The sequence below is a fragment of the Lactuca serriola genome, chromosome 1 (assembly GCF_051521515.1).
Source record: "Lactuca serriola cultivar US96UC23 chromosome 1, Lser_US96UC23_V15, whole genome shotgun sequence".
NCBI lineage: Eukaryota > Viridiplantae > Streptophyta > Magnoliopsida > Asterales > Asteraceae > Lactuca > Lactuca serriola.
The window spans coordinates 6,876,458-6,898,369 of NC_136408.1; positions in this window are offsets into that span (position 1 = coordinate 6,876,458).

Here is a 21,912-nt window from a genome sequence, read left to right on the forward strand (position 1 = left end):
TAAACATACTCACGAATATATACCAAACTTGGTTAATATACGTATGTATCTCCTGCATAAGCAAAAAGTACATCAAGAACATCTTGATAGAAATAAAAAATTAGTTTCAAAACTCAGAAAGTTTATTTTAACCTGTTAGCTTTTCTTAAAATGAATAATGAAATTTTCAACAACACTGAAGAAAATAATTCAGAAGAAAAACAAATCTTAACTTATGTTGAAGATGAAGACGGCTTTCATGCAAATCTTTTAATAAAACAAGACCTTCTCTCTAGAGTTAAGAAAATTGATTTAAAAATAAAGAAAGAAAACATTTTCAAAAATGTTCCTTCTAAACTTAGTATTCTAAATCCCCTTAAAAGGAAAAATGAAATTTTCTACTTTGTTAGTACTAAAGAAATGTCCGTAGACATAAAAGATACAATAGGAGCTGTCTTTCTACCCCTTTTAACTAAGGAGCAAATACATAATAACTTAAAAAGTATTCCAGTTGAGATTAGATCAAAAATTAGAATGGTCCATATCGGAGCTGTAAAAATTTTGTTAAAATCCCAATTCCAAGCAGGAATAAATTCTCCCATAAAAATGGCCTTAATTGACAACAGAATTACTGACAGACAGGACTGCATCTTAGGTGCTGCAAAGGGAAACCTTGCTTACCAAAAGTTTATGTTTTCAGTCTATCCAAAGTTTGCTCTGGATTTAAAATCTGCAAATATAGATAAAACCTTATCTTTTATACATCACTTTGAAAGAAGTGACCTAATGAGTCCAGGTGATAAACCTTTCACCATAACATATCTCATAGGATATGCCCTGACCAACAGTCACCATAGCATAGACTATAAGAAAGACGAGTACATCGAACTTGATGATGTCTTTTCAGAAATAGGCCATGTCAAAGATAAACAATTCTGCGACATAAATCCTCAAGAAAACTCTTGGGTTTTAAATATAGCTAGAAATAAAAAAGCTCTAGGAGAAACTCTTAGACCAAGAATTTCTATGGATTCACTCCACATAGGAGAAAGCTCGGAGAGAAAAGATAATAACCTAATAAGAAACATGTCTTTAAAAATTGATAGTCTACGCCAGAATATCAAACAAATCACTGACATTATAAATGAATAATAAAATTGATTTTCCTCATTTCTATAAAAAAGGTAAAACAGTCAAAATTAAAACTCTTGACGATAATACTGAAAAGAAAGAATACGTTTTCTCTACTTCTGGTAAAGCTGGTGTTCAAACAATCGTAAATCATTGCAATAATCTCAACCAAATCATTGCAAGATGTCTTTTAAAAACTTCAAAAATAAGCCATTATCTTGGTATTTCAAAAGATATTTCTACAGATATTTCAAAAAATAAAATACCTTTTAACCAATTTAAAAACGATTTAGCCTTTATGGTTAAAAACAATCTTGATAAAAAAGATTTTGAAAAATTCTTCGAAGTTATTGAAAGACAAAATAAATTAACTATCAAGTTAACCCAGTCTATTGACAAACATTCAATTCTTTTAGAAAACTCTTTAAAAAACAACCAATTTGTTGAAGAAGTCGCCAAAAAGGCAAATATTGAGGGCACTCTTAAGGAAACCAACATTAAGATCACTAATATACATGATCAGTTAAAACAACTAATAGGATGACCTCGATACCCGAGCTCAATAAATCAATCACCTCGATACCCGAAATAAATAGATCAATCAATCTCCTTAATGAAAAAATTGATGGGCTGATTATAAACATGGACTTAACATTCAATAAATACGTAACCATTACCCAGTTGGAAGTAGCATCTGCAAAAATTATTGCAGACATTACTAAAGAGTTATCTGAAAAGATTGACTCTTGCCCATGTAATAAAGACATACTTGAGCACATCAAGAATATCTCCATCATAGAACAAAAAACCAAGCCTGGAAAATATTCAGGTCTTAAGAAATACTCACCTCCCAATCCTAGTGTTGGAAACCCTGACTTAGGAAGCTCAAAAGATTCCCAGAAAATTAACATTTTCAAGAAAGAATAAAAATGAAAGAAACAATCTCTGAACGTCTCGAGAAATATTTCTTTAACCTTCAATATGAAGATTATGATAAAACTGACCAAAAGCTTATTCAGCTTTTATCTTTAGAAACTGAAGAATGTGAAGAATTGTATCAAAAAGAACCCAAACTTTTTGATCAATATTTTAGAATGACTAAAATAAATGAACCCGATACTGAATCAGAACAAGAAGATAATTTTAAAACAAATACAAAGACTGTTAAGTTCGAATATTCAGATATGGAAGATGATGAAGCAGAATCTTCTTATACAGCCACAAGAAGAGGCAATAAAAAGAAATACGAGTTCAAAATGCCTGTCCACAATGGAATTCCAAATAGTGGCCAAGGACCCAATACGATCAATGTACTCAATATTGATTGTATCCAAGATTTAAAACTCAGAGAAAGAGTTGTAGAAAAATGGGTTACTGAGATTTCACTAATCTTACAAACAAATCCAGATGAATTTGAAAAAGCAAAAAATGTTCTACTACTTTTAGAACACAAAACTGATGGAATCGTGCAGAAATTCCTAAGAAACAATAATTGGAATGAAGAACTACATGGCTCAGATCTTTTTGATAATCTCATAAATGTCATATACACTACTTTCTTAGGTCTTGATTATATTTCTAATAAAGACTTCACCATTAATAAGAAGGTTGACATAGCAAGAGTTTCAATGACTAAACTCCAATTACATGATATTAGTCTTCTCGACAAATACACATGTATGTATGAATCATATTTGTATGATATTCCACAGAGAAGTGAATATGCGCAATGGATATCTGCTTATCTCATGAAAATTCCAATTATTGGAGAAACCTGTACAGACAGATGGAAAAAAGAAGCTACTGGAGAAATCCAGCAAACCAGTCTTTCTTACGCAACAAAAATTGCAAAAGAAGAAATTGATAGAATCTGTCAAGACAGATATAAACAACAAAAGCTTAAAACTATAAGCAAAGATTGTTGTAGCATTCTCTCTGATTTCAAAAACTTTGATATTGGAAAGAAAAATTATACTAAGAAAAAGCATAAAAACAAAAAGAAATACAAATCTTTTTGGAAAAAGAAAAGAAGAAAATTTTCACCAGGAAAATACTTCAAGAAACCATCAAAAGAAACACCTAAGAAAACTACTTCTTGTCCGCAAGGAAAGAAAAAATGTAGGTGTTGGATCTGCAATGAAGAAGGACACTACGCAAACGAATGTCCAAATAGAAAAAAATACCCTGACAAAGTCAAGGTTTTACAAACCGCTAACAATGGAGGCTATGAAGCTCTTGAAGAAGAGTATGATGGTACGCAACATGTTTTTATATATCATGTTGAAACAGAATCTTCATCAGACACTGAAGAATACGAATCAACAACGGATGACTCAGACTAGTCCCATACATACCTCGCTTTTCAGGGAGGAGGAGATTAACCATTTTTGTAAACCTCCAGAAGATTGATGATTCCCTTATCATGAATCTTACTAATCCAAACTCTATTTATGTTTCTGCCTTCCTTAACTTTAAAGGATATAAAAAATTTAGAGTACATTGTTTTGTAGACACAGGTGCATCTTTATGTCTTGCAAGCAAATTCATCATTCCGGATGAACTCTGGGAAAACGCTCCCAAAGAAATTAGTGCCACTATTGCAAATGGTGAAACCATAAAAATTAATAAAGTTTGTAGAAATATTAATCTCGAACTTTCAGGAGAACATTTCAATGTTCCCACTATTTACCAACAAAATTCAGGAATTGATATCATAATTGGTAACAACTTCTGTCAAGTCTATGGACCATTCATACAATGGATAGATAGAATTGCCTTTCATCTTAATAATGATATGGTAATTATAAAAAAGGTTACAGAGGCCTATAGCAAAGGAAAACCAGGTTTTCTTGAAACTCAAGAAAAAGGTTCTAAAGAAAAACAAATTCCAGGTACTAATATAACTCATGAAGAGATTAATAAAGAAAGGATTATTTCTATTCAAACTACCAGGTTCAAACAGATTGAAGATCTTCTTGAAAAAGTTTGTTCTGAAAATCCTATTGATCCAAATAAAACCAAAGGATGGATGAAAGCTTCAATCAAGCTTATTGATCCCAAAACGGTTATTAGAGAAAAACCTATGGTTTACTCTCTACAAGATAGAGAAGAATTTTCCAAACAAATCAAAGAATTACTTGATATGAGACTAATTATAGAATCAAAATCCCCTCATATGTCTCCTGCCTTTCTTGTCAATAAAGAAGCAGAGAAAAGAAGAGGAAAGAAGCGAATGGTTGTTAACTACAAAGCAATCAATGATGCAACTATTGGAGACTCACATAATCTCCCCAATATGCACGAACTCTTGACTCTTCTACGAGGAAAAAACATTTATTCAAGTTTCGACTGCAAGTCAGGTTTCTGGCAAGTTCTACTTGATGAAGAATCGCAGCTTCTCACTGCCTTCACATGTCCTGATGGACTCTTTCAATGGAAAGTACTACCCTTTGGGCTTAAACAAGCTCCTAGTATTTTTCAAAGACACATGCAGAATGCTCTTCGAGGCCTTGAAGGTTTCTGCACTGTATACGTTGATGACATCATGATCTTCAGCAAAAATGAACAAGAACACTATGTTCATGTCACACAGGTTCTCAGAACTATTTTAAAATATGGTATAATACTTTCAAAAAAGAAAGCTCATCTTTTCAAAACAAAAATCAATTTTTTAGGTTTAGAAATAAATGAAGGTACCCATTGTCCTCAAAAACATATTCTTGAACATTTACATGACTTTCCAAATGTTTTAGAAGACAAAAAGCAACTACAAAGATTTCTTGGTGTTTTAACTTATGCTGAAACATATATTGAAAAACTTGCAGCCATGAGAAAACCTTTACAGGCAAAATTAAAAAAAGATGTCATTTGGAATTGGTCAAATGCTGATACAGACTACATCAAAAAGATAAAGAAAGTTTTAATCAATTTTCCAAAACTTTATCTTCCAAACATTGAAGACAGTTTAATTATTGAAACTGATGCTTCTGATGAATTTTGGGGAGGTGTTTTAAAAGCTAAAAACCCCAAAAACGAAGAACAAATTTGCAGGTACACCTCTGGCAGTTTCAAAGCAGCTGAGAAAAACTACCATAGCAATGAAAAAGAATTACTCGCTGTAAAAAGAGTTATTACAAAATTCTCTGTATATTTAACACCAGTAAATTTCCTGGTTCGTACAGATAATAAAAATTTTACTTATTTCCTCCGAACTAAGATTGCAGGAGATAACAAATTAGGCCGGCTAATACGTTGGCAAGAGTGGTTTTCACGATATACTTTCACTGTTGAACATCTCGCAGGAAACAAAAACGTACTGGCAGACTGCCTCACCCGTGACTTCAGGTATACCTTACATCATCCATGATCTCACTCGCTCCTCTCGAGCCCTATAAAAGGATATGATCCTCAAGACATATTTCCTCACAAAAACTTCACCTACAAAAAAGAGAGGGGGAGATTAGAGAAAAAAGTAAACAAAATTTGAGTTTACAAAAATGGAAGACCTCAACACTTTGAGGATGAAGAAACAAATGCTCCTCATAGAGCTATCTGCAATTGAGCAGAAAATCAACTTGTATGAACAAGTAACAACGGTCACCAATGTACCGGAAAGCGAAAGCTCAAAAACAAAGGCTATTCCAGTGCAAACGGCACCTGGTAAAGAATCAACAAATCCGTTGAAAGCTGATGCTTTGCTAAAAAGCATAATAAAGGAGACAGCTACTCCTCTTCCTGATGGAAAAACTAGCTTGTTGGTTGATACCAATCCTTGTACTGAAGGAATCAGTAAAATGACAACCTTGTCACCCATTAACAAATCTGTGCAGGAGTTTACACCAGATTACAAAAAAGCTCTTAACAAAGAAGCTGAAAGATTTTATGTAATCTACAAAGGACCTCATGCCGGTGTTCATACTGACTGGGGAATTACAGAAACATTCTGTAAAGTTGATAAAGTTACTTGCAAAAAATTCAGAAATGAAGCATCTGCAAGATTAAGCCTTGCCACTTATCAAGACGATACAAGCAAGACTAACCAACCACTTCTTCGACCAAAAATTCATAAAGTCAAAGAAGCTCACAGAGACCAAAGGTTTGACGTTCCAAATAACGCTCAACAAATGGTTAACTATCCTGAAATCTCTTTCGAAGACTTCAGAACAATCTGGAAGAAAGCAAGAGCTGCATGCCCAGAAGACCTTGTTCATGAAAAGTTTTTCACTACGGACAAGAAAACAAAAAGTCTGTTCAACTTCCTCGAAGGATCAGATGCAAAATTAGTCTACCAAGCCTTTCAAGCTGGACTAATCGACAATATCTACCCAAGTTGCAACCTTCAAGAACTCATTTTCTTCCCAAGCAACATGGTAGAATCCATTAAAAACTTTCGAAAGAAAGTACTTAAAGCAAAAGATAATCCGATCTACATCAGATGCATCTCTTCACTCCCAGAATGGATTCAAGAATCAACTCTTTCTCCATACCACTTTCTGGAAATTGGTCTTTCTAAAGCCAATAGAGATATTGAACAATCTCAACCAATGGAAGACAAAGATCTACCTTTTACAGAGATTCTTCATCCCAATCGCATCAATGGTTTAAGAAGAATATCAGAAAAAATCATCGAGATTATCTCTGGTTCAAAAAAGAAGATTAATTATACCGACTCGCATTGTATAATTACAAGCTGGAGTTACAACAACACCAGCCAAGAAGATCTTCGTCAAGCCTCCAAGTTTGGCGAAAAATTCATGAACAATAGCATGGAAGTATCCAATGCTACACGCCAACACTTCTGCCGACATGCAGAACAACTTTTTGAAGAACATCTTTGTCACTTTTGCGAAAGCAAAGATTCGGAGACAATGGAGGGACCCCCCTCTGAAGATGACAAATCATCATCATCTTAAAGAAAGATGCTTCACGTGTCAAATGGCCCCAGCCACTCGAAATAATAATGCCCTTCTTCATTATTAGAAGCTTTCTAGCTGTCCACAATAATGTAATCTTTAGTGGATAAAAACGTCATGCCTGACATTTTAGGCAAGGATCAGACCCTCTCAATGTATCTATAAATTGAGAGTTATGTTTTGTTTTAGGGACATCGCAATAACGAGTGCAAGAAAAAACACTCTCTATCTAGTAAATTTTCAGTTCAATGTCTAGTGAGTAATTCCTCCCTTAGAAGGGGAAAAATGTAAAATATTGTAAGAGTCTTCCCTTTTTGGGAACTCTGTTATCAATAAATCTTTGTTTTGTTATTTTTGAGTGTTCATACAATTTAGAGTGATGAAACTTGTAAGTGACAGAGTGTCAGGTCGACGATGATTAACAGTACCACAGGCACCATGCCAACAGGGAAAGCAACCACACAGACCAATGAACGACACAGGCTGGCTTGAATAGTTTCTATCTATGTAAGTATAACACTCACTACATCACAATTACACATTTATTGATACAAGAGTCTTCTTTTCACAATTTTTATATTTATTCCCTTCTTTGTTAAAACATAAATTCCGTACACATCCACACACCCAAACTGGTATCAGAGCCTTGATAAATATGGCATTACATTATAATAAAACACTTTACAGAGTAAAGTTTGAACATATTCATAATAAAGAGATTGAAATCTCTCAACATAAAGAAATACTTTTCAATAATAAAAAAGACTTGGTGCATATAGATTTCAGAATTCTACAAGCACAAAATAAACATACTCACGAATATATACCAAACTTGGTTAATATACGTATGTATCTCCTGCATAAGCAAAAAGTACATCAAGAACATCTTGATAGAAATAAAAAATTAGTTTCAAAACTCAGAAAGTTTATTTTAACCTGTTAGCTTTTCTTAAAATGAATAATGAAATTTTCAACAACACTGAAGAAAATAATTCAGAAGAAAAACAAATCTTAACTTATGTTGAAGATGAAGACGGCTTTCATGCAAATCTTTTAATAAAACAAGACCTTCTCTCTAGAGTTAAGAAAATTGATTTAAAAATAAAGAAAGAAAACATTTTCAAAAATGTTCCTTCTAAACTTAGTATTCTAAATCCCCTTAAAAGGAAAAATGAAATTTTCTACTTTGTTAGTACTAAAGAAATGTCCGTAGACATAAAAGATACAATAGGAGCTGTCTTTCTACCCCTTTTAACTAAGGAGCAAATACATAATAACTTAAAAAGTATTCCAGTTGAGATTAGATCAAAAATTAGAATGGTCCATATCGGAGCTGTAAAAATTTTGTTAAAATCCCAATTCCAAGCAGGAATAAATTCTCCCATAAAAATGGCCTTAATTGACAACAGAATTACTGACAGACAGGACTGCATCTTAGGTGCTGCAAAGGGAAACCTTGCTTACCAAAAGTTTATGTTTTCAGTCTATCCAAAGTTTGCTCTGGATTTAAAATCTGCAAATATAGATAAAACCTTATCTTTTATACATCACTTTGAAAGAAGTGACCTAATGAGTCCAGGTGATAAACCTTTCACCATAACATATCTCATAGGATATGCCCTGACCAACAGTCACCATAGCATAGACTATAAGAAAGACGAGTACATCGAACTTGATGATGTCTTTTCAGAAATAGGCCATGTCAAAGATAAACAATTCTGCGACATAAATCCTCAAGAAAACTCTTGGGTTTTAAATATAGCTAGAAATAAAAAAGCTCTAGGAGAAACTCTTAGACCAAGAATTTCTATGGATTCACTCCACATAGGAGAAAGCTCGGAGAGAAAAGATAATAACCTAATAAGAAACATGTCTTTAAAAATTGATAGTCTACGCCAGAATATCAAACAAATCACTGACATTATAAATGAATAATAAAATTGATTTTCCTCATTTCTATAAAAAAGGTAAAACAGTCAAAATTAAAACTCTTGACGATAATACTGAAAAGAAAGAATACGTTTTCTCTACTTCTGGTAAAGCTGGTGTTCAAACAATCGTAAATCATTGCAATAATCTCAACCAAATCATTGCAAGATGTCTTTTAAAAACTTCAAAAATAAGCCATTATCTTGGTATTTCAAAAGATATTTCTACAGATATTTCAAAAAATAAAATACCTTTTAACCAATTTAAAAACGATTTAGCCTTTATGGTTAAAAACAATCTTGATAAAAAAGATTTTGAAAAATTCTTCGAAGTTATTGAAAGACAAAATAAATTAACTATCAAGTTAACCCAGTCTATTGACAAACATTCAATTCTTTTAGAAAACTCTTTAAAAAACAACCAATTTGTTGAAGAAGTCGCCAAAAAGGCAAATATTGAGGGCACTCTTAAGGAAACCAACATTAAGATCACTAATATACATGATCAGTTAAAACAACTAATAGGATGACCTCGATACCCGAGCTCAATAAATCAATCACCTCGATACCCGAAATAAATAGATCAATCAATCTCCTTAATGAAAAAATTGATGGGCTGATTATAAACATGGACTTAACATTCAATAAATACGTAACCATTACCCAGTTGGAAGTAGCATCTGCAAAAATTATTGCAGACATTACTAAAGAGTTATCTGAAAAGATTGACTCTTGCCCATGTAATAAAGACATACTTGAGCACATCAAGAATATCTCCATCATAGAACAAAAAACCAAGCCTGGAAAATATTCAGGTCTTAAGAAATACTCACCTCCCAATCCTAGTGTTGGAAACCCTGACTTAGGAAGCTCAAAAGATTCCCAGAAAATTAACATTTTCAAGAAAGAATAAAAATGAAAGAAACAATCTCTGAACGTCTCGAGAAATATTTCTTTAACCTTCAATATGAAGATTATGATAAAACTGACCAAAAGCTTATTCAGCTTTTATCTTTAGAAACTGAAGAATGTGAAGAATTGTATCAAAAAGAACCCAAACTTTTTGATCAATATTTTAGAATGACTAAAATAAATGAACCCGATACTGAATCAGAACAAGAAGATAATTTTAAAACAAATACAAAGACTGTTAAGTTCGAATATTCAGATATGGAAGATGATGAAGCAGAATCTTCTTATACAGCCACAAGAAGAGGCAATAAAAAGAAATACGAGTTCAAAATGCCTGTCCACAATGGAATTCCAAATAGTGGCCAAGGACCCAATACGATCAATGTACTCAATATTGATTGTATCCAAGATTTAAAACTCAGAGAAAGAGTTGTAGAAAAATGGGTTACTGAGATTTCACTAATCTTACAAACAAATCCAGATGAATTTGAAAAAGCAAAAAATGTTCTACTACTTTTAGAACACAAAACTGATGGAATCGTGCAGAAATTCCTAAGAAACAATAATTGGAATGAAGAACTACATGGCTCAGATCTTTTTGATAATCTCATAAATGTCATATACACTACTTTCTTAGGTCTTGATTATATTTCTAATAAAGACTTCACCATTAATAAGAAGGTTGACATAGCAAGAGTTTCAATGACTAAACTCCAATTACATGATATTAGTCTTCTCGACAAATACACATGTATGTATGAATCATATTTGTATGATATTCCACAGAGAAGTGAATATGCGCAATGGATATCTGCTTATCTCATGAAAATTCCAATTATTGGAGAAACCTGTACAGACAGATGGAAAAAAGAAGCTACTGGAGAAATCCAGCAAACCAGTCTTTCTTACGCAACAAAAATTGCAAAAGAAGAAATTGATAGAATCTGTCAAGACAGATATAAACAACAAAAGCTTAAAACTATAAGCAAAGATTGTTGTAGCATTCTCTCTGATTTCAAAAACTTTGATATTGGAAAGAAAAATTATACTAAGAAAAAGCATAAAAACAAAAAGAAATACAAATCTTTTTGGAAAAAGAAAAGAAGAAAATTTTCACCAGGAAAATACTTCAAGAAACCATCAAAAGAAACACCTAAGAAAACTACTTCTTGTCCGCAAGGAAAGAAAAAATGTAGGTGTTGGATCTGCAATGAAGAAGGACACTACGCAAACGAATGTCCAAATAGAAAAAAATACCCTGACAAAGTCAAGGTTTTACAAACCGCTAACAATGGAGGCTATGAAGCTCTTGAAGAAGAGTATGATGGTACGCAACATGTTTTTATATATCATGTTGAAACAGAATCTTCATCAGACACTGAAGAATACGAATCAACAACGGATGACTCAGACTAGTCCCATACATACCTCGCTTTTCAGGGAGGAGGAGATTAACCATTTTTGCGTAAACCTCCAGAAGATTGATGATTCCCTTATCATGAATCTTACTAATCCAAACTCTATTTATGTTTCTGCCTTCCTTAACTTTAAAGGATATAAAAAATTTAGAGTACATTGTTTTGTAGACACAGGTGCATCTTTATGTCTTGCAAGCAAATTCATCATTCCGGATGAACTCTGGGAAAACGCTCCCAAAGAAATTAGTGCCACTATTGCAAATGGTGAAACCATAAAAATTAATAAAGTTTGTAGAAATATTAATCTCGAACTTTCAGGAGAACATTTCAATGTTCCCACTATTTACCAACAAAATTCAGGAATTGATATCATAATTGGTAACAACTTCTGTCAAGTCTATGGACCATTCATACAATGGATAGATAGAATTGCCTTTCATCTTAATAATGATATGGTAATTATAAAAAAGGTTACAGAGGCCTATAGCAAAGGAAAACCAGGTTTTCTTGAAACTCAAGAAAAAGGTTCTAAAGAAAAACAAATTCCAGGTACTAATATAACTCATGAAGAGATTAATAAAGAAAGGATTATTTCTATTCAAACTACCAGGTTCAAACAGATTGAAGATCTTCTTGAAAAAGTTTGTTCTGAAAATCCTATTGATCCAAATAAAACCAAAGGATGGATGAAAGCTTCAATCAAGCTTATTGATCCCAAAACGGTTATTAGAGAAAAACCTATGGTTTACTCTCTACAAGATAGAGAAGAATTTTCCAAACAAATCAAAGAATTACTTGATATGAGACTAATTATAGAATCAAAATCCCCTCATATGTCTCCTGCCTTTCTTGTCAATAAAGAAGCAGAGAAAAGAAGAGGAAAGAAGCGAATGGTTGTTAACTACAAAGCAATCAATGATGCAACTATTGGAGACTCACATAATCTCCCCAATATGCACGAACTCTTGACTCTTCTACGAGGAAAAAACATTTATTCAAGTTTCGACTGCAAGTCAGGTTTCTGGCAAGTTCTACTTGATGAAGAATCGCAGCTTCTCACTGCCTTCACATGTCCTGATGGACTCTTTCAATGGAAAGTACTACCCTTTGGGCTTAAACAAGCTCCTAGTATTTTTCAAAGACACATGCAGAATGCTCTTCGAGGCCTTGAAGGTTTCTGCACTGTATACGTTGATGACATCATGATCTTCAGCAAAAATGAACAAGAACACTATGTTCATGTCACACAGGTTCTCAGAACTATTTTAAAATATGGTATAATACTTTCAAAAAAGAAAGCTCATCTTTTCAAAACAAAAATCAATTTTTTAGGTTTAGAAATAAATGAAGGTACCCATTGTCCTCAAAAACATATTCTTGAACATTTACATGACTTTCCAAATGTTTTAGAAGACAAAAAGCAACTACAAAGATTTCTTGGTGTTTTAACTTATGCTGAAACATATATTGAAAAACTTGCAGCCATGAGAAAACCTTTACAGGCAAAATTAAAAAAAGATGTCATTTGGAATTGGTCAAATGCTGATACAGACTACATCAAAAAGATAAAGAAAGTTTTAATCAATTTTCCAAAACTTTATCTTCCAAACATTGAAGACAGTTTAATTATTGAAACTGATGCTTCTGATGAATTTTGGGGAGGTGTTTTAAAAGCTAAAAACCCCAAAAACGAAGAACAAATTTGCAGGTACACCTCTGGCAGTTTCAAAGCAGCTGAGAAAAACTACCATAGCAATGAAAAAGAATTACTCGCTGTAAAAAGAGTTATTACAAAATTCTCTGTATATTTAACACCAGTAAATTTCCTGGTTCGTACAGATAATAAAAATTTTACTTATTTCCTCCGAACTAAGATTGCAGGAGATAACAAATTAGGCCGGCTAATACGTTGGCAAGAGTGGTTTTCACGATATACTTTCACTGTTGAACATCTCGCAGGAAACAAAAACGTACTGGCAGACTGCCTCACCCGTGACTTCAGGTATACCTTACATCATCCATGATCTCACTCGCTCCTCTCGAGCCCTATAAAAGGATATGATCCTCAAGACATATTTCCTCACAAAAACTTCACCTACAAAAAAGAGAGGGGGAGATTAGAGAAAAAAGTAAACAAAATTTGAGTTTACAAAAATGGAAGACCTCAACACTTTGAGGATGAAGAAACAAATGCTCCTCATAGAGCTATCTGCAATTGAGCAGAAAATCAACTTGTATGAACAAGTAACAACGGTCACCAATGTACCGGAAAGCGAAAGCTCAAAAACAAAGGCTATTCCAGTGCAAACGGCACCTGGTAAAGAATCAACAAATCCGTTGAAAGCTGATGCTTTGCTAAAAAGCATAATAAAGGAGACAGCTACTCCTCTTCCTGATGGAAAAACTAGCTTGTTGGTTGATACCAATCCTTGTACTGAAGGAATCAGTAAAATGACAACCTTGTCACCCATTAACAAATCTGTGCAGGAGTTTACACCAGATTACAAAAAAGCTCTTAACAAAGAAGCTGAAAGATTTTATGTAATCTACAAAGGACCTCATGCCGGTGTTCATACTGACTGGGGAATTACAGAAACATTCTGTAAAGTTGATAAAGTTACTTGCAAAAAATTCAGAAATGAAGCATCTGCAAGATTAAGCCTTGCCACTTATCAAGACGATACAAGCAAGACTAACCAACCACTTCTTCGACCAAAAATTCATAAAGTCAAAGAAGCTCACAGAGACCAAAGGTTTGACGTTCCAAATAACGCTCAACAAATGGTTAACTATCCTGAAATCTCTTTCGAAGACTTCAGAACAATCTGGAAGAAAGCAAGAGCTGCATGCCCAGAAGACCTTGTTCATGAAAAGTTTTTCACTACGGACAAGAAAACAAAAAGTCTGTTCAACTTCCTCGAAGGATCAGATGCAAAATTAGTCTACCAAGCCTTTCAAGCTGGACTAATCGACAATATCTACCCAAGTTGCAACCTTCAAGAACTCATTTTCTTCCCAAGCAACATGGTAGAATCCATTAAAAACTTTCGAAAGAAAGTACTTAAAGCAAAAGATAATCCGATCTACATCAGATGCATCTCTTCACTCCCAGAATGGATTCAAGAATCAACTCTTTCTCCATACCACTTTCTGGAAATTGGTCTTTCTAAAGCCAATAGAGATATTGAACAATCTCAACCAATGGAAGACAAAGATCTACCTTTTACAGAGATTCTTCATCCCAATCGCATCAATGGTTTAAGAAGAATATCAGAAAAAATCATCGAGATTATCTCTGGTTCAAAAAAGAAGATTAATTATACCGACTCGCATTGTATAATTACAAGCTGGAGTTACAACAACACCAGCCAAGAAGATCTTCGTCAAGCCTCCAAGTTTGGCGAAAAATTCATGAACAATAGCATGGAAGTATCCAATGCTACACGCCAACACTTCTGCCGACATGCAGAACAACTTTTTGAAGAACATCTTTGTCACTTTTGCGAAAGCAAAGATTCGGAGACAATGGAGGGACCCCCCTCTGAAGATGACAAATCATCATCATCTTAAAGAAAGATGCTTCACGTGTCAAATGGCCCCAGCCACTCGAAATAATAATGCCCTTCTTCATTATTAGAAGCTTTCTAGCTGTCCACAATAATGTAATCTTTAGTGGATAAAAACGTCATGCCTGACATTTTAGGCAAGGATCAGACCCTCTCAATGTATCTATAAATTGAGAGTTATGTTTTGTTTTAGGGACATCGCAATAACGAGTGCAAGAAAAAACACTCTCTATCTAGTAAATTTTCAGTTCAATGTCTAGTGAGTAATTCCTCCCTTAGAAGGGGAAAAATGTAAAATATTGTAAGAGTCTTCCCTTTTTGGGAACTCTGTTATCAATAAATCTTTGTTTTGTTATTTTTGAGTGTTCATACAATTTAGAGTGATGAAACTTGTAAGTGACAGAGTGTCAGGTCGACGATGATTAACAGTACCACAGGCACCATGCCAACAGGGAAAGCAACCACACAGACCAATGAACGACACAGGCTGGCTTGAATAGTTTCTATCTATGTAAGTATAACACTCACTACATCACAATTACACATTTATTGATACAAGAGTCTTCTTTTCACAATTTTTATATTTATTCCCTTCTTTGTTAAAACATAAATTCCGTACACATCCACACACCCAAACTGACATCACTTTGAAAGAAGTGACCTAATGAGTCCAGGTGATAAACCTTTCACCATAACATATCTCATAGGATATGCCCTGACCAACAGTCACCATAGCATAGACTATAAGAAAGACGAGTACATCGAACTTGATGATGTCTTTTCAGAAATAGGCCATGTCAAAGATAAACAATTCTGCGACATAAACCAGTTTGGGTGTGTGGATGTGTACGGAATTTATGTTTTAACAAAGAAGGGAATAAATATAAAAATTGTGAAAAGAAGACTCTTGTATCAATAAATGTGTAATTGTGATGTAGTGAGTGTTATACTTACATAGATAGAAACTATTCAAGCCAGCCTGTGTCGTTCATTGGTCTGTGTGGTTGCTTTCCCTGTTGGCATGGTGCCTGTGGTACTGTTAATCATCGTCGACCTGACACTCTGTCACTTACAAGTTTCATCACTCTAAATTGTATGAACACTCAAAAATAACAAAACAAAGATTTATTGATAACAGAGTTCCCAAAAAGGGAAGACTCTTACAATATTTTACATTTTTCCCCTTCTAAGGGAGGAATTACTCACTAGACATTGAACTGAAAATTTACTAGATAGAGAGTGTTTTTTCTTGCACTCGTTATTGCGATGTCCCTAAAACAAAACATAACTCTCAATTTATAGATACATTGAGAGGGTCTGATCCTTGCCTAAAATGTCAGGCATGACGTTTTTATCCACTAAAGATTACATTATTGTGGACAGCTAGAAAGCTTCTAATAATGAAGAAGGGCATTATTATTTCGAGTGGCTGGGGCCATTTGACACGTGAAGCATCTTTCTTTAAGATGATGATGATTTGTCATCTTCAGAGGGGGGTCCCTCCATTGTCTCCGAATCTTTGCTTTCGCAAAAGTGACAAAGATGTTCTTCAAAAAGTTGTTCTGCATGTCGGCAGAAGTGTTGGCGTGTAGCATTGGATACTTCCATGCTATTGTTCATGAATTTTTCGCCAAACTTGGAGGCTTGACGAAGATCTTCTTGGCTGGTGTTGTTGTAACTCCAGCTTGTAATTATACAATGCGAGTCGGTATAATTAATCTTCTTTTTTGAACCAGAGATAATCTCGATGATTTTTTCTGATATTCTTCTTAAACCATTGATGCGATTGGGATGAAGAATCTCTGTAAAAGGTAGATCTTTGTCTTCCATTGGTTGAGATTGTTCAATATCTCTATTGGCTTTAGAAAGACCAATTTCCAGAAAGTGGTATGGAGAAAGAGTTGATTCTTGAATCCATTCTGGGAGTGAAGAGATGCATCTGATGTAGATCGGATTATCTTTTGCTTTAAGTACTTTCTTTCGAAAGTTTTTAATGGATTCTACCATGTTGCTTGGGAAGAAAATGAGTTCTTGAAGGTTGCAACTTGGGTAGATATTGTCGATTAGTCCAGCTTGAAAGGCTTGGTAGACTAATTTTGCATCTGATCCTTCGAGGAAGTTGAACAGACTTTTTGTTTTCTTGTCCGTAGTGAAAAACTTTTCATGAACAAGGTCTTCTGGGCATGCAGCTCTTGCTTTCTTCCAGATTGTTCTGAAGTCTTCGAAAGAGATTTCAGGATAGTTAACCATTTGTTGAGCGTTATTTGGAACGTCAAACCTTTGGTCTCTGTGAGCTTCTTTGACTTTATGAATTTTTGGTCGAAGAAGTGGTTGGTTAGTCTTGCTTGTATCGTCTTGATAAGTGGCAAGGCTTAATCTTGCAGATGCTTCATTTCTGAATTTTTTGCAAGTAACTTTATCAACTTTACAGAATGTTTCTGTAATTCCCCAGTCAGTATGAACACCGGCATGAGGTCCTTTGTAGATTACATAAAATCTTTCAGCTTCTTTGTTAAGAGCTTTTTTGTAATCTGGTGTAAACTCCTGCACAGATTTGTTAATGGGTGACAAGGTTGTCATTTTACTGATTCCTTCAGTACAAGGATTGGTATCAACCAACAAGCTAGTTTTTCCATCAGGAAGAGGAGTAGCTGTCTCCTTTATTATGCTTTTTAGCAAAGCATCAGCTTTCAACGGATTTGTTGATTCTTTACCAGGTGCCGTTTGCACTGGAATAGCCTTTGTTTTTGAGCTTTCGCTTTCCGGTACATTGGTGACCGTTGTTACTTGTTCATACAAGTTGATTTTCTGCTCAATTGCAGATAGCTCTATGAGGAGCATTTGTTTCTTCATCCTCAAAGTGTTGAGGTCTTCCATTTTTGTAAACTCAAATTTTGTTTACTTTTTTCTCTAATCTCCCCCTCTCTTTTTTGTAGGTGAAGTTTTTGTGAGGAAATATGTCTTGAGGATCATATCCTTTTATAGGGCTCGAGAGGAGCGAGTGAGATCATGGATGATGTAAGGTATACCTGAAGTCACGGGTGAGGCAGTCTGCCAGTACGTTTTTGTTTCCTGCGAGATGTTCAACAGTGAAAGTATATCGTGAAAACCACTCTTGCCAACGTATTAGCCGGCCTAATTTGTTATCTCCTGCAATCTTAGTTCGGAGGAAATAAGTAAAATTTTTATTATCTGTACGAACCAGGAAATTTACTGGTGTTAAATATACAGAGAATTTTGTAATAACTCTTTTTACAGCGAGTAATTCTTTTTCATTGCTATGGTAGTTTTTCTCAGCTGCTTTGAAACTGCCAGAGGTGTACCTGCAAATTTGTTCTTCGTTTTTGGGGTTTTTAGCTTTTAAAACACCTCCCCAAAATTCATCAGAAGCATCAGTTTCAATAATTAAACTGTCTTCAATGTTTGGAAGATAAAGTTTTGGAAAATTGATTAAAACTTTGATACCAGTTTGGGTGTGTGGATGTGTACGGAATTTATGTTGTACGGAATTTATGTTTTAACAAAGAAGGGAATAAATATAAAAATTGTGAAAAGAAGACTCTTGTATCAATAAATGTGTAATTGTGATGTAGTGAGTGTTATACTTACATAGATAGAAACTATTCAAGCCAGCCTGTGTCGTTCATTGGTCTGTGTGGTTGCTTTCCCTGTTGGCATGGTGCCTGTGGTACTGTTAATCATCGTCGACCTGACACTCTGTCACTTACAAGTTTCATCACTCTAAATTGTATGAACACTCAAAAATAACAAAACAAAGATTTATTGATAACAGAGTTCCCAAAAAGGGAAGACTCTTACAATATTTTACATTTTTCCCCTTCTAAGGGAGGAATTACTCACTAGACATTGAACTGAAAATTTACTAGATAGAGAGTGTTTTTTCTTGCACTCGTTATTGCGATGTCCCTAAAACAAAACATAACTCTCAATTTATAGATACATTGAGAGGGTCTGATCCTTGCCTAAAATGTCAGGCATGACGTTTTTATCCACTAAAGATTACATTATTGTGGACAGCTAGAAAGCTTCTGGGTGTTTTAAAATTATCTTCTTGTTCTGATTCAGTATCGGGTTCATTTATTTTAGTCATTCTAAAATATTGATCAAAAAGTTTGGGTTCTTTTTGATACAATTCTTCACATTCTTCAGTTTCTAAAGATAAAAGCTGAATAAGCTTTTGGTCAGTTTTATCATAATCTTCATATTGAAGGTTAAAGAAATATTTCTCGAGACGTTCAGAGATTGTTTCTTTCATTTTTATTCTTTCTTGAAAATGTTAATTTTCTGGGAATCTTTTGAGCTTCCTAAGTCAGGGTTTCCAACACTAGGATTGGGAGGTGAGTATTTCTTAAGACCTGAATATTTTCCAGGCTTGGTTTTTTGTTCTATGATGGAGATATTCTTGATGTGCTCAAGTATGTCTTTATTACATGGGCAAGAGTCAATCTTTTCAGATAACTCTTTAGTAATGTCTGCAATAATTTTTGCAGATGCTACTTCCAACTGGGTAATGGTTACGTATTTATTGAATGTTAAGTCCATGTTTATAATCAGCCCATCAATTTTTTCATTAAGGAGATTGATTGATCTATTTATTTCGGGTATCGAGGTGATTGATTTATTGAGCTCGGGTATCGAGGTCATCCTATTAGTTGTTTTAACTGATCATGTATATTAGTGATCTTAATGTTGGTTTCCTTAAGAGTGCCCTCAATATTTGCCTTTTTGGCGACTTCTTCAACAAATTGGTTGTTTTTTAAAGAGTTTTCTAAAAGAATTGAATGTTTGTCAATAGACTGGGTTAACTTGATAGTTAATTTATTTTGTCTTTCAATAACTTCGAAGAATTTTTCAAAATCTTTTTTATCAAGATTGTTTTTAACCATAAAGGCTAAATCGTTTTTAAATTGGTTAAAAGGTATTTTATTTTTTGAAATATCTGTAGAAATATCTTTTGAAATACCAAGATAATGGCTTATTTTTGAAGTTTTTAAAAGACATCTTGCAATGATTTGGTTGAGATTATTGCAATGATTTACGATTGTTTGAACACCAGCTTTACCAGAAGTAGAGAAAACGTATTCTTTCTTTTCAGTATTATCGTCAAGAGTTTTAATTTTGACTGTTTTACCTTTTTTATAGAAATGAGGAAAATCAATTTTATTATTCATTTATAATGTCAGTGATTTGTTTGATATTCTGGCGTAGACTATCAATTTTTAAAGACATGTTTCTTATTAGGTTATTATCTTTTCTCTCCGAGCTTTCTCCTATGTGGAGTGAATCCATAGAAATTCTTGGTCTAAGAGTTTCTCCTAGAGCTTTTTTATTTCTAGCTATATTTAAAACCCAAGAGTTTTCTTGAGGATTTATGTCGCAGAATTGTTTATCTTTGACATGGCCTATTTCTGAAAAGACATCATCAAGTTCGATGTACTCGTCTTTCTTATAGTCTATGCTATGGTGACTGTTGGTCAGGGCATATCCTATGAGATATGTTATGGTGAAAGGTTTATCACCTGGACTCATTAGGTCACTTCTTTCAAAGTGATGTATAAAAGATAAGGTTTTATCTATATTTGCAGATTTTAAATCCAGAGCAAACTTTGGATAGACTGAAAACATAAACTTTTGGTAAGCAAGGTTTCCCTTTGCAGCACCTAAGATGCAGTCCTGTCTGTCAGTAATTCTGTTGTCAATTAAGGCCATTTTTATGGGAGAATTTATTCCTGCTTGGAATTGGGATTTTAACAAAATTTTTACAGCTCCGATATGGACCATTCTAATTTTTGATCTAATCTCAACTGGAATACTTTTTAAGTTATTATGTATTTGCTCCTTAGTTAAAAGGGGTAGAAAGACAGCTCCTATTGTATCTTTTATGTCTACGGACATTTCTTTAGTACTAACAAAGTAGAAAATTTCATTTTTCCTTTTAAGGGGATTTAGAATACTAAGTTTAGAAGGAACATTTTTGAAAATGTTTTCTTTCTTTATTTTTAAATCAATTTTCTTAACTCTAGAGAGAAGGTCTTGTTTTATTAAAAGATTTGCATGAAAGCCGTCTTCATCTTCAACATAAGTTAAGATTTGTTTTTCTTCTGAATTATTTTCTTCAGTGTTGTTGAAAATTTCATTATTCATTTTAAGAAAAGCTAACAGGTTAAAATAAACTTTCTGAGTTTTGAAACTAATTTTTTATTTCTATCAAGATGTTCTTGATGTACTTTTTGCTTATGCAGGAGATACATACGTATATTAACCAAGTTTGGTATATATTCGTGAGTATGTTTATTTTGTGCTTGTAGAATTCTGAAATCTATATGCACCAAGTCTTTTTTATTATTGAAAAGTATTTCTTTATGTTGAGAGATTTCAATCTCTTTATTATGAATATGTTCAAACTTTACTCTGTAAAGTGTTTTATTATAATGTAATGCCATATTTATCAAGGCTCTGATACCAGTTTGGGTGTGTGGATGTGTACGGAATTTATGTTTTAACAAAGAAGGGAATAAATATAAAAATTGTGAAAAGAAGACTCTTGTATCAATAAATGTGTAATTGTGATGTAGTGAGTGTTATACTTACATAGATAGAAACTATTCAAGCCAGCCTGTGTCGTTCATTGGTCTGTGTGGTTGCTTTCCCTGTTGGCATGGTGCCTGTGGTACTGTTAATCATCGTCGACCTGACACTCTGTCACTTACAAGTTTCATCACTCTAAATTGTATGAACACTCAAAAATAACAAAACAAAGATTTATTGATAACAGAGTTCCCAAAAAGGGAAGACTCTTACAATATTTTACATTTTTCCCCTTCTAAGGGAGGAATTACTCACTAGACATTGAACTGAAAATTTACTAGATAGAGAGTGTTTTTTCTTGCACTCGTTATTGCGATGTCCCTAAAACAAAACATAACTCTCAATTTATAGATACATTGAGAGGGTCTGATCCTTGCCTAAAATGTCAGGCATGACGTTTTTATCCACTAAAGATTACATTATTGTGGACAGCTAGAAAGCTTCTAATAATGAAGAA